This window comes from Mus caroli, unplaced genomic scaffold, assembly GCF_978045245.1.
Source record: "Mus caroli unplaced genomic scaffold, Mus_caroli_1 scaffold_5, whole genome shotgun sequence".
NCBI lineage: Eukaryota > Metazoa > Chordata > Mammalia > Rodentia > Muridae > Mus > Mus caroli.
The window spans coordinates 118,765,320-118,780,139 of NW_028227260.1; the positions used below are offsets into that span (position 1 = coordinate 118,765,320).

The following is a 14,820-nucleotide window of genomic DNA, read 5'->3' on the forward strand; positions in this document are numbered from 1 at the left end:
CAATCTTTCTGACCCCTCTTTTTCAATGTTCCTTGAGCCTTAGACATGGAGTTTTTTCCCTCAACATGTATCCATTTAGACCGGCCTCCATAACTCTGCATTTTGATAAGTTGTGATTTTCTCTAGTGGTCGGTCTCTGTCTATTGCAATGGGGTTTCCTTGATAGAGGTAGGGGTGAAGACTACACTCATCTGTGGGTATAATCACAACTGCTTACTGATAACCCTTAATTTGTTTTGGTTTCTTCCTTCTATCTTTTCCTTCTTCCTTTTATTTGGATAGTATTTTGCTATGTAGTCTAGGACTCTGAACTCAAGTTCTTCCTTCCTCTGCCACCCATGTGCTGGGAATAATGGCATAAACCATTATTCTTGGTTGCTTTGGATTTCTTAGCAACACCTAGCTTTGTCTCAAAGTAGGGCCTTTGGGTTTTGCTAATAATATCCTATTTTCCCTTTCAATAAAGGCACCATAAGTCTTTTCAAAAGGCTTACACTTGCAATAGTTTCTTTTGTCTCTTTTATTCCAGAAGTATTTTTGTTGTAGTTGTACTAGAGAGTGTATCAACTCCTCCTTTGATTTATTTAAATAAATGTCCATGTCTCTTCATGGACAGTGACCCCCTGCAGGGAAGGTACTACCTTATTTCTTCTCTTCTTATCCATCACAGGCCTTTGGAACTCAGATGAGACTCTAAGAATTGGTTTGACTATATTTTTGAAATTTATTTTAAACTCCTATATGAAATATTTGAAAATGTACATGTTGATTGGATCCCACTTTATATATATATATATATATATATATATATATATATATATATATATATGTGTGTGTGTGTGTGTGTGTGTGTGTGTGCATGTGATGTTTACATCATATTAAGCATATCTGCTGAAACATTTGCCATTTATTTATGGTGAAATATTTCAAAATCCTTTCTTTTAGCTTTTGGAATATTGACTACACTCCTGTTACCTATGAAGACCTTATTGTGTAATAGCATTCCAAACTTTTTGTTCCTATTTAACTGCAACTTACTGTATACTGATCAGCCTTTCTCCTTGGACTCTCCCTGACCTGATTTACTTCAAAAAGCCCCTTTTCACTAAATTATTAAAGTATTTCTCAGGAACATTTACATTTTAGGATCAAATCTTTTACCAGTCTATTCTTTGAGCAGTGTTTTTTTCCACAGCAAAATTGTCTAGAAGCATTTTTAACAAGGTAGTGTTGGAAATAGTGTGGACTTCAGAAGGAACAATAATTGACTCATTTAAAGATCAGTCATTTTTCAATTGCTCCAGAAAGTAGAAAAGAATTACAGAAACTGCAGAGTTTTGTTATATATTTCTTTGTTAATTGACCATACACATTAACAGTAGGTTAGGACTAGAAGATGTAATTAGAGAGAAAGTTCTCAAATAATGTTAGAGAGAAAGAAAAAAGAGTCTCAAGTGACATCAGACTTGTTTCTACCAGGGCAAACTGTAAGTGGTTGTTAAATGGGCCAGAATCAAGAATTTGGAAAGATTTTAAAAAGTTTCCTAAAAGAGAGAAAACCCAGTCTGAAAGTTTCATTATAGGATATTAGAGAAAATAGTGTCAAAGCAGTTCGATTATAATTAAAAGTGGAAGCTGTATAATTCCTAAATATAGTCTAAATATTTGTTCATATGCCCAAAGAGAAGTGTAGTTTATCTCTCACCTTTCATCAAAGAAACTTATTTTCACAGCAAATAAAGACTGCCATAGAAAACCACAACTGGACACAAGAAAGAGATTGGCAGACCTTGGGGAGCCAAGTTCAAATGGACACATCTATGTCACAGCTCATGCATCTATGGATCAGGGAATATGGCCAAAGAGAAGATGGGGAGATTATAAGAGCCAGAATATCAGAAATTTTCTGGGACAATCTATCTTAGAGAGGTGCACATAAACTAGACTGAACAATGACAATATCAAAAAACATGCAAAGGTAGAAGGGAAAAATTTCACAAGGTAACACTCCAAGGCAAAAAATAATTACAGACAACTAATGACTGCTGAAAGAGGGAGAATTAGCTTCTCTCAGGAATAAGCCTCCTTACTGGTTATCCAATACAAAGTTGTCAGCCCTCAAATCATATACACATAAAAAAATTGGACTCAGCAGGTTGCCTTATATATTTGTACAACCATCAAAGTAAAGGAGGTTATCAATTTGAAAATAGGAATGACATGAGAAGGGTACCCCCTTACCTGATATTTCCATCAATCTATTTATAAAAATGCTTTGACTTGTTATTTTCTTTTGTTCTGTAACTGAAGTAGTTTTATGAAAGAATTCTCCATTGAAACATGTACTTTCAGCAGTCTGGATCTGTGTGCTCCTGTGCCATAGTCACCCACATTCAGCTCTAGAATAAGCTATTTTTTTAATTCCCTTAAAAAAGGCATCATGTGTTACCAAATTCCTGTCAGTTTAAAATATCAATATGTTGCATTTTATTAGCTTTCTTTCTAACAACCTATTTACCATTTTAAAATATGAAGTTTTTCTTTTTTTTTTTTCCAGGAAGAAAGCCTATTTATATTTGGAAAGGTGTACTAGATGCTTCAAATCTCAGCTGTACATACTAATGATCAATGTCTATGATGCTTATAGGACTCTAGGCTAATTTGCTTGAATTATATTTGATCATATAATAAAAGCATAAGTATTTTAATGTATACATTTATATCACTGTTAAAACTGGCTTACTAAATTGTGAACATTGCATAACATATGGAAATAGAATTAAGATTATATATGTAGAAACTTTAGTGTTTCTTTCCCAAAACCTCAATGCATTTACTGTTTTAAGTATTCATGACAGTTTTATAAACCACTTGTGGTACTATTGCTTTTTGCTGTTAACTTTTAAAGTTGGCTCAGGAATTTAAATCGTGTTGGCATGTTCAAAACACATTTAGATTTTTGCGCCCTAGTACTGTTGAATTAGAGACACTATGGCTAAAAATTTTAGAGCCTATCTTAAAAAAAAAGATTCTTCAAAACAAAAGTTTCTTCAGGGAATTTGGGTGTCCCATTAAGCTTGGAAAAATGCTAAGCTGGCCTTTCCATCAGTGACAACCACCTAAGAGAACATGCCACTTGAAAAAGATCTTCCTCATCCCTCTCCAGAAGAGAAGAACAGGAGACACACTAAGAAGCATCTGTTGAAGAGCCCTAATTCCTAATTTATGGATGTGGAATGCCTAACATGCTTTAAAAATCACCATGGTCTTTAGCCATGCACAAATGGTAGTGCTGTATGTTAGCTGCTCCATTTTCCTCTGTCAGCCTACAGGCAAAAAAGCAAGACTGACAGAAGAATACTTTTTCAGGAGGAAGCAACACTGAAAGCTCTAGATTCAAGAAAACTGGGAACTGGGAACCTTCTTAATAATCATGTCTTTCTTAATAATAATATATATATGTGTGTGTGTGTGTGTGTATGTAAAGAAAATGTTAAGCTGGATATAATGGTATATGTCCATATTTTTAGAACTAAAGAAGCTGAGGCAGGAGAATGGTCACAATTTGAGGAAAGCTACGCCTATATAGTAAGAATGGCAAGTTGATGAGCCAATCTATATTTTAAGATCTTGTCTCAAATTAACCACCTGAATAAACAAAAATGAAAACTGAACAAATAAGAACAATGAATATTACCCTGGTACCAAATGTCAACTGGTGATTTGCTCTGTAGAACCATGGTTGTTAATGGTGGTTAATTACTGGAACGACCTGGGAATTTATAAAGTCTTGACCTCTGCGTTTTATATCTGGAATCTTGGGTGGTATAGCTTAGGCATTTTGACATTCTTTATTCCCCATTAATTAATTTATTTATTCACTTTACATCCCACTAAGGCCAGACAATGCAGTCCAGCCTGAGACATAGCACATGTAGACAACAGTTTTAGGGACACCACCCTCCCCAGTGCTCTGTTGTTGGGGAACCCACATGGAGACCAAGCTCCACATCTGCTAAATATGTCCAGACTATGTACGTTCTTTGATTGGTGGTTCATTCTCTATGAGACCCCAAGGGTCCATGTTAGTTGACTCTGTTGGTCTTCCTGTGGAATTCGTATCCCTTCTGGTCCCTCAGTCCTTCCTCTAACTTTCCACAAGACTTCTTGAAATTTCTCTAATGTTTGATTGTGGGTCTCTGCATCTGTCTACAAGAAATGTAGTGAGAAAGATGGAGCAGAGGCTGAGGGAACAGTCAACTCGTGACCAGCCTAACTTGAGACCCACCCCATAGGCAAGAACCAAACCCTGAAACTATTACAATGCTGTTATGCTTGCAGACAGGAGCCTCACATAACTGTCTTCTGAGAAGCTCCAACCAGCAGCTGACATTTTTGAGATTCTTAAATCTCTGTAGGTAAATGATATGTGTGGACAAGTTTGAGAACTGCTGATGGGGATAATATAGAATGGATAGTGATACTATGCTAAATTGGTGTCTGTTATGATTTTCACATCAACTAAGTGAAGCAAAAGAGAACTCATTAACTCACCTAAGATAACCAAGGGGTGTTTGATTGTTTGATTTTCTTTTCTTTTGTTTTCTTTTTTTTAATGTTTTTTTTATTACATATTTTCCTCAATTACATTTCCAATGCTATCCCAAAAGTCCCCCATACCCCCCACCACTTCCCTACCCACCCATTCCCATTTTTTTTTGGCCCTGGCGATGCCCTGTACTGGGGCATATGAAGTTTGCAAGTCCAATGGGCCTATTTTTCCAGTGATGAGCAACTAGGCCATCTTTTGATACATATGCAGCTAGAGACAAGAGCTCCAGGGTACTGGTTAGTTCATAATGTTGTTCCACCTATAGGATTGCAGATCCCTTTAACTCCTTGGGTAATTTCTCTAGCTCCTCAATTGGGAGCCCTGTGATCCATCCACTAGCTGACTGTGAGCATCCATTTCTGTGTTTGCTAGGCACCAGCATAGTCTCACAAGAGACAGCTATAGATGGATCCTATCAGCAAAATCTTGCTAGTGTATGCAATGGTGTCAGCGTTTGGAAGCTGATTATGGGATGGATCCCTGGATATGGCAGTCTCTAGATGGTCCATCCTTTTGTCACAGCTCCAAACTTTGTCTCTGTAACTCCTTCCATGGGTGTTTTGTTCCCAATTCTAAGAAGGGGCACAGTGTCCACACTTTGGTCTTCAATCTTCTTGAGTTTCATGCGTTTAGCAAATTGTATCTTATATCTTGGGTATCCTAAGTTTTGGGCTAATATCCACTTATCAGTGAGTACATATTGTATGAGTTCCTTTGTGATTGTGTTACCTCACTCAGGATGATACCCTCCAGGTCCATCCATTTGGCAAGGAATTTCATAAATTCATTCTTTTTAATAGCTGAGTAGTACTCCATTGTGTAAATGTCCCACATTTTCTGTATCCATTCCTCTGTGGAGGGGCATCTGGGTTCTTTCCAGCTTCTGGATATTATAAATAAGTCTGCTATGAACATAGTGGAGCATGTATCCTTCTTACCGGTTGGAACATCATCTGGATATATGCCCAGGAGAGGTACTGCAGGATCCTCTGGTAGTACTATGTCCAATTTTCTGAGGAACTGCCAGACTGATCTCCAGAGTGGTTGTACAAGCTTGCAATCCCACCGAAAATGGAGGAGTGTTCCTCTTTCTCCACATCCTCGGCAGCATCTGCTGTCACCTGAATTTTTGACCTTAGCCATTCTGACTGGTGTGAGGTGGAATCTCAGGGTTGTTTTGATTTGCATTTCCCTGATGATTAAGGATGTTGAACATTTTTTCAGGTGCTTCTCTGCCATTCGGTATTCCTCAGGTGAGAATTCCTTGTTCAGTTCTGAGCCCCATTTTTAATGGGGTTATTTGATTTTCTGGAGTCCACCTTCTTGAGTTCTTTATATATATTGGATATTAGTCCCCTATCTGATTTAGGATAGGTAAAGATCCTTTTCCAATCTGTTGGTGGTCTTTTTGTCTTATTGACGGTGTCTTTTGCCTTGCAGAAGCTTTGAAGTTTCATGAGGTCCCATTTGTCAATCATCGATCTCACAGCACAAGCTATTGCTGTTCTATTCAGGAATTTTTCCCCTGTGCCCACATCTTCAAGGCTTTTCCCCACTTTCTCCTCTATAAGTTTCAGTGTCTCTGGTTTTATGTGAAGTTCCTTGATCCACTTAGATTTGACCTTAGTACAAGGAGATAGGAATGGATCAATTTGCATTCTTCTACATGCTAAAAACCAGTTGTGCCAGTATCATTTGTTGAAAATGCTGTCTTTCTTCCACTGGATGGATTTAGCTCCCTTGTCGAAGATCAAGTGACCATAGGTGTGTGGGTTCATTTCTGGGTCTTCAATTCTATTCCATTGGTCTACTTGTCTGTCACTACACCAGTATCATGCAGTTTTTATCACAATTGCTCTGTAGTAAAGCTTTAGGTCAGGCATGGTGATTTCACCAGAGGTTCTTTTATCCTTGAGAAGAGTTTTTGCTATCCTAGGTTTTTTGTTATTCCAGATGGATTTGCAGATTGCTCTTTCTAATTCATTGAAGAATTGAGTTGGAGTTTTGATGGGGATTGCATTGAATCTGTAGATTGCTTTTGGCAAGATAGCCATTTTTACAATGTTGATCCTGCCAATCCATGAGCATGGCAGATCTTTCCATCTTCTGAGATCTTCTTTAATTTCTTTCTTCAGAGACTTGAAGTTTTTATTATACCGTTCCTTCACTTCCTTAGTTAGAGTCACGCCAAGATTTTTTATATTATTTGTGACTGAGAAGGGTGATGTTTCCCTAATTTCTTTCTCAGCCTGTTAATTCTTTGTGTAGAGAAAGGCCATTGACTTGTTTGAGTTAATTTTATATCCAGCTAATTCACCAAAGCTGTTTATCAGGTTTAGGAGTTCTCTGGTTGAATTTTTAGGGTCACTTATATATACTATCATATCATCTGCAAAAAGTGTTATTTTGACTTAATCTTTTCCAACTTGTTTCCCCTTGATTTCCATTTGTTGTTGAATTGCTCTGGCTAGGACTTTTTTTGGCTGGGAGACAATTATTGACTGCTTCTATTTCTTTAGGGGATATGGGACTGTTTAGATCGTTAACTTGATCCTGATTTAACTTTGGTACCTGGTATCTGTCTAGAAATTTGTCCAATTCGTTCAGGTTTTCCAGTTTTGTTGAGTATAGCCTTTTGTAGAAATTCCTGATGTTGTTTTGGATTTCTTTAGGATCTGTTGTTATGTCTCCCTTTTCATTTCTGATTTTGTTATTTAGGATGTTGTCCCTGTGCCCTCTAGTCAGTCTAGTTAGGGGTTTATCTATCTATCTTGTTGATTTTCTCAAAGAACCAACTCCTCATTTGGTTAATTCTTTGAATAGTTCTTGTTTCCATTTGGTTAATTTCACCCCTGAGTTTGATTATATCCTGCCTTCTACTCCTCTTGGGTGAATTTTCTTCCTTTTTTTCTAGAGCTTTTAGATGTGTTGTAAAGCTGCTAGTGTGTGCTCTCTCCAGTTTCTTTTTGGAGGCACTCAGAGCTATGAGTTTCCCTCTTAGAAATGCTTTCATTGTGTCCCATAGGTTTGGGTATGTTGTGGCTTCATTTTCATTAAACTCTAAAATGTCTTTAATTTCTTTCTTTATTCCTTCCTTGACCAAGGTATCATCGAGAAGAGTGTTGTTCAGTTTCCACGTGAATGTTGGCTTTCTATTATTTATTTTGTTATTGAAGATCAGCCTTAGTCCATGGTGGTCTGATAGGATGCATGGGAAATTTCAATACTTTTGTATCTGTTGAGGCCTATTTTGTGACCAATTATATGGTCAATTTTGGAGAAGGTCCTGTGAGGTGCTGAGAAGAAGGTATATCCTTTTGTTTTAGGATAAAATGTTCTGTAGATATCTGTTAAGCCCATTTGTTTCATAACTTCTGTTAGTTTCACTGTGTCCCTTTTTAATTTCTGTTTCCACAATCTGTCCATTGATGAAAGTGGTGTGTTGAAGTCACCCACTATTATTGTGTGAGGTGTAATGTGTGCTTTGAGCTTTACTAAAGTGTCTTTAATGAATGTGGCTGGGAGTATAGATATTCAGAATTGAAAGGTCCTCCTGGAGGATTTTACCTTTGATGAATATGAAGTGTCCCTCCTTGTCTTTTTTGATAACTTTGGGTTGGAAGTCAATTTTATTAGATATTAGAATGGCTACTCCAGCTTGTTTCTTCAGACCATTTGCTTGGAAATTTTTTTTTTTCAGCAAGTTTTCTAGCCTTTCACTCTGAGGTAGTGTCTGTCTTTTTCACTGGGATGGGTTTCCTGTAAGCAGCAGAATGTTGTTTCCTGTTTGTGTAGCCAGTCTGTTAGTCTATGTCTTTTTATTGGGGAATTGAGTCCATTGATATTAAGAGATATTAAGGTAAAATAATTGTTGCTTCCTTTTATTTTTGTTTTTAGAGTTGGCATTCTGTTCTTGTGGCTGTCTTCTTTTTGGTTTGTTGAGGGATTACTTTCTTGCTTTTTCTAGGACATGATTTCCGTCCTTGTATTGGTTTTTTTCTGTTATTATCCTTTGAAGTGCTAGATTTGTGGAATGATAATGTGTAACATCTGTCCAGGCTCTTCTTGCTTTCATATTCTCTGGTGAAAAGTCTGGGGTAATTCTTATAGGCCTGCCTTTAAATGTTACTTGACCTTTTTCCCTTACTGCTTTTAATATTCTATCTTTATTTAGTGCATTTGTTGTTCTGATTATTATGTGTTGGGAGGAATTCCTTTTCTGGTCCAGTCTATTTGGAGTTCTGTAGGCTTCTTGTATGTTCATGGGCATCTGTTTCTTTAGGTTTGGGATGTTTTCTTCTATAATTTTGTTGAAGACTTTTGCTTGCCCTTTAAGTTGAAAATCTTCATTCTCATCAACTCTTATTATCTGTAGGTTTGGTCTTCTCATTGTGTCCTGGATTTCCTGGATGTTTTGAGTTAGGATCCTTTTGTGTTTTGTATTTTCTTTGATTATTGTGCCGATGTTCTCTATGGAATCTTCTGCACCTGTGATTCTCTCTTCCATCTCTTGTATTCTGTTGCTGATGCTTGCATCTATGGTTCCAGATTTCTTTCCTAGGTTTTCTATCTCCTGCGTTGCCTCACTTTGGGTTTTCTTTATTGTGTCTACTTCCCTTTTTAGGTCTAGTATGGTTTTGTTCATTTCAATCACCTGTTTGGTTGTGTTTTCCTGTTTTTCTTTAAGGACTTGTAACTCTTTAGCAGTGTTCTCCTGTATTTCTTTAAGTGAATTATTAAAGTCCTTCTTGATGTCCTCTACCATCATCATGAGATATGCCTTTAAATCTGGGTCTGCTTTTCGGTTGTGTTGGGGTGCCCAGGACTAGGTGGTGTGTGAGTGCTGGGTTCTGATGATGGTGAGTGGTCTTGATTTCTGTTAGTAGGATTTTTATGCTTGCCTTTCGCCATCTGGTAATCTCTGGAGCTAGTTGTTTTTTGTTGTCTCTAGTTAGAGCTTGTTCCTCAGGTGATTGTTTTAGCCTCTATCAGCAGACAGGGGGGACTAGCTCTCTCCTTAATTTCAGTGGTCAGAGTACTCTCTGCAGGCAAGCTCTCCTCTTGCAGGAAAGGTGCCCAGGTATCTGGTGTTCGAACCTGCCTCCTGGCAGAAGTTGTGTTCCACTCATCAGAGGTCTTAAGATCCCGTGGAGGGTCCTGTGAGGACCTTGTGGGTGTCTGGAGACTCCTCGGACCAGGAACCCCAGTGCTGCAGTGGACCGGAAGGGACTTGTGCGTCTGATCAGGCAGGGTTATCTGCTTCCCTGGTTAATGCAGGCTCAGGTCCCGTGCAATTGGATTGGAGCAGACACTGTGTTCCACTCACCAGCGGTCTTAGGGTCCCATGGCGGATTCTGTGTGGGTCCTTTCTCTTTTGTTTTCTTATTTTCCAATTTTTTTATTAGATGTTTTCTTCATTTATATTTCAGATGCTATCCTGAAAGTCCCTATACCCTCCCCTAGCCCTGTTCCCCTACATACCCACTCCCACTTCTTGGCCCTGGTGTTCCCTTGTACTGGGGCATATAAAGTTTGCAAGACCAAGGGGCCTCTCTTCCAAATGATGACCAACTAGGCTATCTTCTGCTACATATGCAGCTAGAGACATGAGCTCTGGTGGTACTGGTTAGTTCATATTGTTGTTCCACCTATAGGGTTGCAGACCCCTTAAGCTCCTTGGGTACTTTCTCTAGTTCCTCCATTGAGGGCCCTGTGTTTCATCCTATAGATGACTGTGAGCACCCACTTCTGTATTTGCCAGGTGCTGGCATAGCCTCACAAGAGGCAGCTATATCAGGGTCCTTTCATCAAAATCTTTCTGGCATGTGCAATAGTGTCTGTGTTTGGTGGCTGATTGTGGGATGGACCACTGGGTGGGGCAGTATCTGGATGGTCCATCCTTTCGTCTTAGCTCCAAACTTTGTCTCTGTAACTCCTTTCATGGGTGTTGTGTTCCCTATTCTAAGGAGGAATGAAGTATCCACACTTTTATCTTCCTTCTTGAGTTTCATGTGTTTTGCAAATTAAATCTTGGGTATTCTAAGTTTCTGGGCTAATATCCACTTATCAGTGAGTACATATCATGTGAGTTCTTTTGTGATTGGGTTACCTCAGTAAGGATGATATCCTCCAGATACATCCATTTTCCTGGGAATTTCATAAATTAATTGTTTTTAATAGCTGAGTAGTACTCCATTGTGTAAATATACCACAATTTCTGTATCTGTTCCTCTGTTGAGGGACATCCAGGTTCTTTCCAGCTTCTGGCTATTATAAAAAAAGCTGCTATGAACATAGTGGAGCATGTGTTCTTATTGCAAGTTGGAGCATCTTCTGTGTATATGCCCAGGAGTGGTATTGCTGGATCCTCCTGTAGTACTTAATATGTCTGGAGTTAAATGTAAAAATGAAAAGCAACCATAAACATACCTTTCTCTGGACTGTCTTTCTTCTTTGTGTTTACATATTTGACTAAATTTTCTTCATATTCTTGGAAATATAGTTAATCTAGCTATATGATTTCTATAGACCTTATATCTTCCAGTCTTAAAGGAAACTTTGGTTCTTCCACCTTGCTTCAAACACCTATCTTTTAAAATAATATTTAAATATACTTTTATTGAATGGAGAACTCTAAATTCCATATCATGTAATTTAAAATTTTAAACTTTATGTTTATAGTTAATATATTAAAAAATAATACACAAACTATAGTAAATTCTTATTACCAATGGCATTGAGTGTCCAGATGCAAGATTCTAGCCAAAAACTCAATATACTCCTTTTACATTCAAAAAAACATTCAAATTTCTCATTTTACTTTGCTAATTATGATTATATAGCAATTTTATATACACAAACCATTCATTTTATGATAGGTAACATTGTAGATATTTTTTAAAATGGTGATGCATAATGCTTCATGATCCCAGAAGTAGGTATTATGGCTATCTTGATTTTGAAGATTAAAAAAATTAAAATTAAAATGGAAGAGAGAAAGAGGGAGAGAGACTTTTCCCAGGTTATAAAGTTCACATGTGACAGAACTTGTATTTCATCTCATTTTCTATTTTTGCTGAATCTTGGCCCTTCATTACACAAAACAATCAAAAAGTCTTAATTGTGGTAGAAGTATTCCAGCATTCATTTGTGTATTTAACTTCTATTCATAAGACTTTACTTGTAAGTTTTCCATGTATTCCTCTTAACCTCCAACTCTTTCCAGATCCTCCACCCACACTCTGAGTATGTCTTTCTCTTAAAAAGCCAGAAGGACAACAAAAGATAAAAAAAATGAAAATCAAAACAGACAAATTGAAAGAAAAATAAATAAGACAAAAGCCTCCAGGGACAAGTAGCACTGATTCAAGATAAGTGGGAACTATCTGAATAAACACATCTCGAAACAAAAAGTACACGAACAATAGAATCCGTTTAGTGGTTGTCAACTACTATATGACACTTTTTTGGAAAAAAAATGATTTCCCCTTTCTATCAGTCACCAGCTCCAAATAGTTTCTATGTGCCCACATGCCATTCTCTGAGCTGGGATTTTGGAGGTTTGAACTGGTGAAGGTCTTGTGTATAGTGTCACAGTTTCTGTGTATATGTATGTCAGTTTTATTGCATCTGGAAGACTATATTTCCTTGAGACCACCCATCACTCTCTTAGAAATTTTACCTTCTATTACACATAGATTACTGAGAGATCGGTTGTGATAAATGTATACCATTTAGAGATGAACACCCCAAACTCTGTCACTTTTTGAACATTTCTGAGTTTTGGGGTCTCTGTATGAATTCCTATCTACTGCAAGGTGAAGCGTCTCTGTTGAGGTCCAGTGACTCATGAAGATCAGTCACTTAATAATTGAACTAATCCCAGTGCATAGTGTCAAATGAAGAAAGAAATCAGAGAAAGAATAATGATGTTTATTTTGTATAATACTGTAATAAGAGTGCATATGCTACAGTATACTGGGAACATATATATGAAAAGGTTGAGGCAAAGATATTCTTAAAAGACAAATGTGAACGAGGCTTCTTATAGAAGCTGATGGGAACAGATACAGGGATCCACAGTCAAACATTAGGTGAGATGGAGATGAAGCACCAAAGGAATTAGAGATACCAGGATGCTAGGAGCAGCATACAATGACAGGGACTGCCTGCAGTAGGCCAGGATGGAGACATCTCTGTTGCCCACAGAAGTTCTTTGTAAAAAAACATTTGTTCCCATTTCTCCTAACCTTAGTCCTGGACAATGGCTGTATAGATTTCATTTGTGTGTGACTGCTTTTCAGTTGGCCTTGGTGTGCATAATAATTCTATTATATCTGACTTTTTTATTTCTTTCTCCTTCTGCTCTGGTGAAGTCTGGGAAACTAGATGTTTCTTGATGTAATGATTCTTAAACAATTAAAAATTGAGGCATGGGACACAGTACAGCACAGCACAGTCCTAATGGCCCAGGTGCATGCTGTGTGTTCTCATCTTGGAAACAATATAGTAACTGAACAATGGTAGTTCCAGATTAATGCCTTATTTTCAAAGAAAGTTTGAAGAAATTATTAGAAAATTAAATAGAGCCAACATTGGGACCCAAAGAAAGAAAAAAATCTATTGAAGTTATGAGATAAGTTTTGCACAACATTTGAGAGTGGCTCCTGGATGAGCAAGTATAGAATAATGTAAAATATTATATTAGTAAAACTAAGTCAAAACATTGGAACTCTTAGGAGAGTCATTGTGTGCAATGCACAGAAGGAGAAAGCTAGCAGAACTACTGAGTTAAGGGTTAACTTGATTCTTTCTGGCCACTGCTTGGCAGCTTTGCCCATGTTATTTATCATTAGAGCTTTACAAGAAAATGCAAGTAGCTGGCCTTGGAGTTCTGAGCTCTGAAGTATAATAAGTTTAAATAATAATAAGTTTGCAATTATTATTACTTTGGCTATAGGCATGGGAATAGGGAAGCTTGAAACTTTGAGGAACAATCGTAATTCTTGATTCTTTGTGGAACGTGGTTATTCTTTTGAATTTGATATGGCAATGATTATATAATGTCTTTATTTTTTCAGTTTTTTTCTTTTTTCTTTTTCTTTTTTCTTTTTTTTTATTTACATATACATTTCCAGTGCTATCTCAAAAGTCCCCCATACCCTCCCCTCTCCCCTACCACCCACTCCCACTTCTTGGCTCTGGCATTCCCCTGTACTGCATATAAAGTTTGCACGACCAATGGGCCTCTCTTTCCACTGATGGCCAACTAGGCCATTTTCTGATACATATGCAGCTATAAACACGAGCTTCAGGGGGTACTGGTTAGTTCATATTGTTGTTCCACCTATAGGGTTGCAGATCCCTTTTAGCTCCTTGGGTACTTTCTCTAGCTCCTCCATTGGGGGCCCTGTGATCCATCCAATAGCTGACTGTGAGCATCCACTTCGGTGTTTGCTAAGCCACCAGCATAGTCTCACAAAAGACAGCTATATCAGGGTCCTTTCAGCTAAATATTGCTAGTGTATGCAATGGTGTCAGTGTCTGGGGAATGATTATGAGATGGATCCCCGGATATGGCAGTCTCTAGATGTCTTTATTTTTAACCTGCTTTTGGAGTATCAATAACAGACTGGGGCAAGAGAGCGAGTAGAGAGCATGTAGAGAGTGAGTGAGGAATATGTCAGATGAATGTAGAGAGTGAATGAAGAAAGAGAGAGAGAGAGAGAGAGAGAGAAAGAGAGCATAACAAGAGCATCTGAACAGTGAGTGAAGAGAGAATGTGAACAGTGAGTAAAAAGTGAATGTGAGGTGTGTATGGAGAATGTGTGAGTGAAAGGAGAGTACATGTAGTCTCTGTGTGAGATGTGTGTGAAGAGTGTGTGTGAGAGTGAAAGGGGGAATGCACAGAGGTGTATATGAGTGTGAGAGTTCAAGAAAAAATGAGCACAGGGAAATGCAGAGAGCACAAGAGATTGCAGAGTATGTGAGGGAATGAGTGAGAGAGAAAGAGAGCAGAGAATGAGAGAGCAGAGAGGGAAACTTTAAGCCTTGAAAAGTTGCCTGTCAGCGTGTACTCCAAAAGTAGTCTGTGTATATTTATTATGTGCCTTCCAGATATCCCTGCTTCCAGTTGAGAACTGTGATCCTGTATCAAGGCTGGACCCTGACACCAGGAGAACACAGCTCATAGAATTAACTAAACAGGG

General features: G+C 37.9%; 1 pseudogene; it reads left to right on the forward strand.

Annotated features, from left to right (window-relative positions):
* The first annotated feature begins 3,129 nt into the window (after positions 1 to 3,129).
* Positions 3,130 to 3,385, forward strand: LOC110287127 (small ribosomal subunit protein eS27 pseudogene; annotated as a pseudogene).
* Positions 3,386 to 14,820: the final 11,435 nt, after the last annotated feature.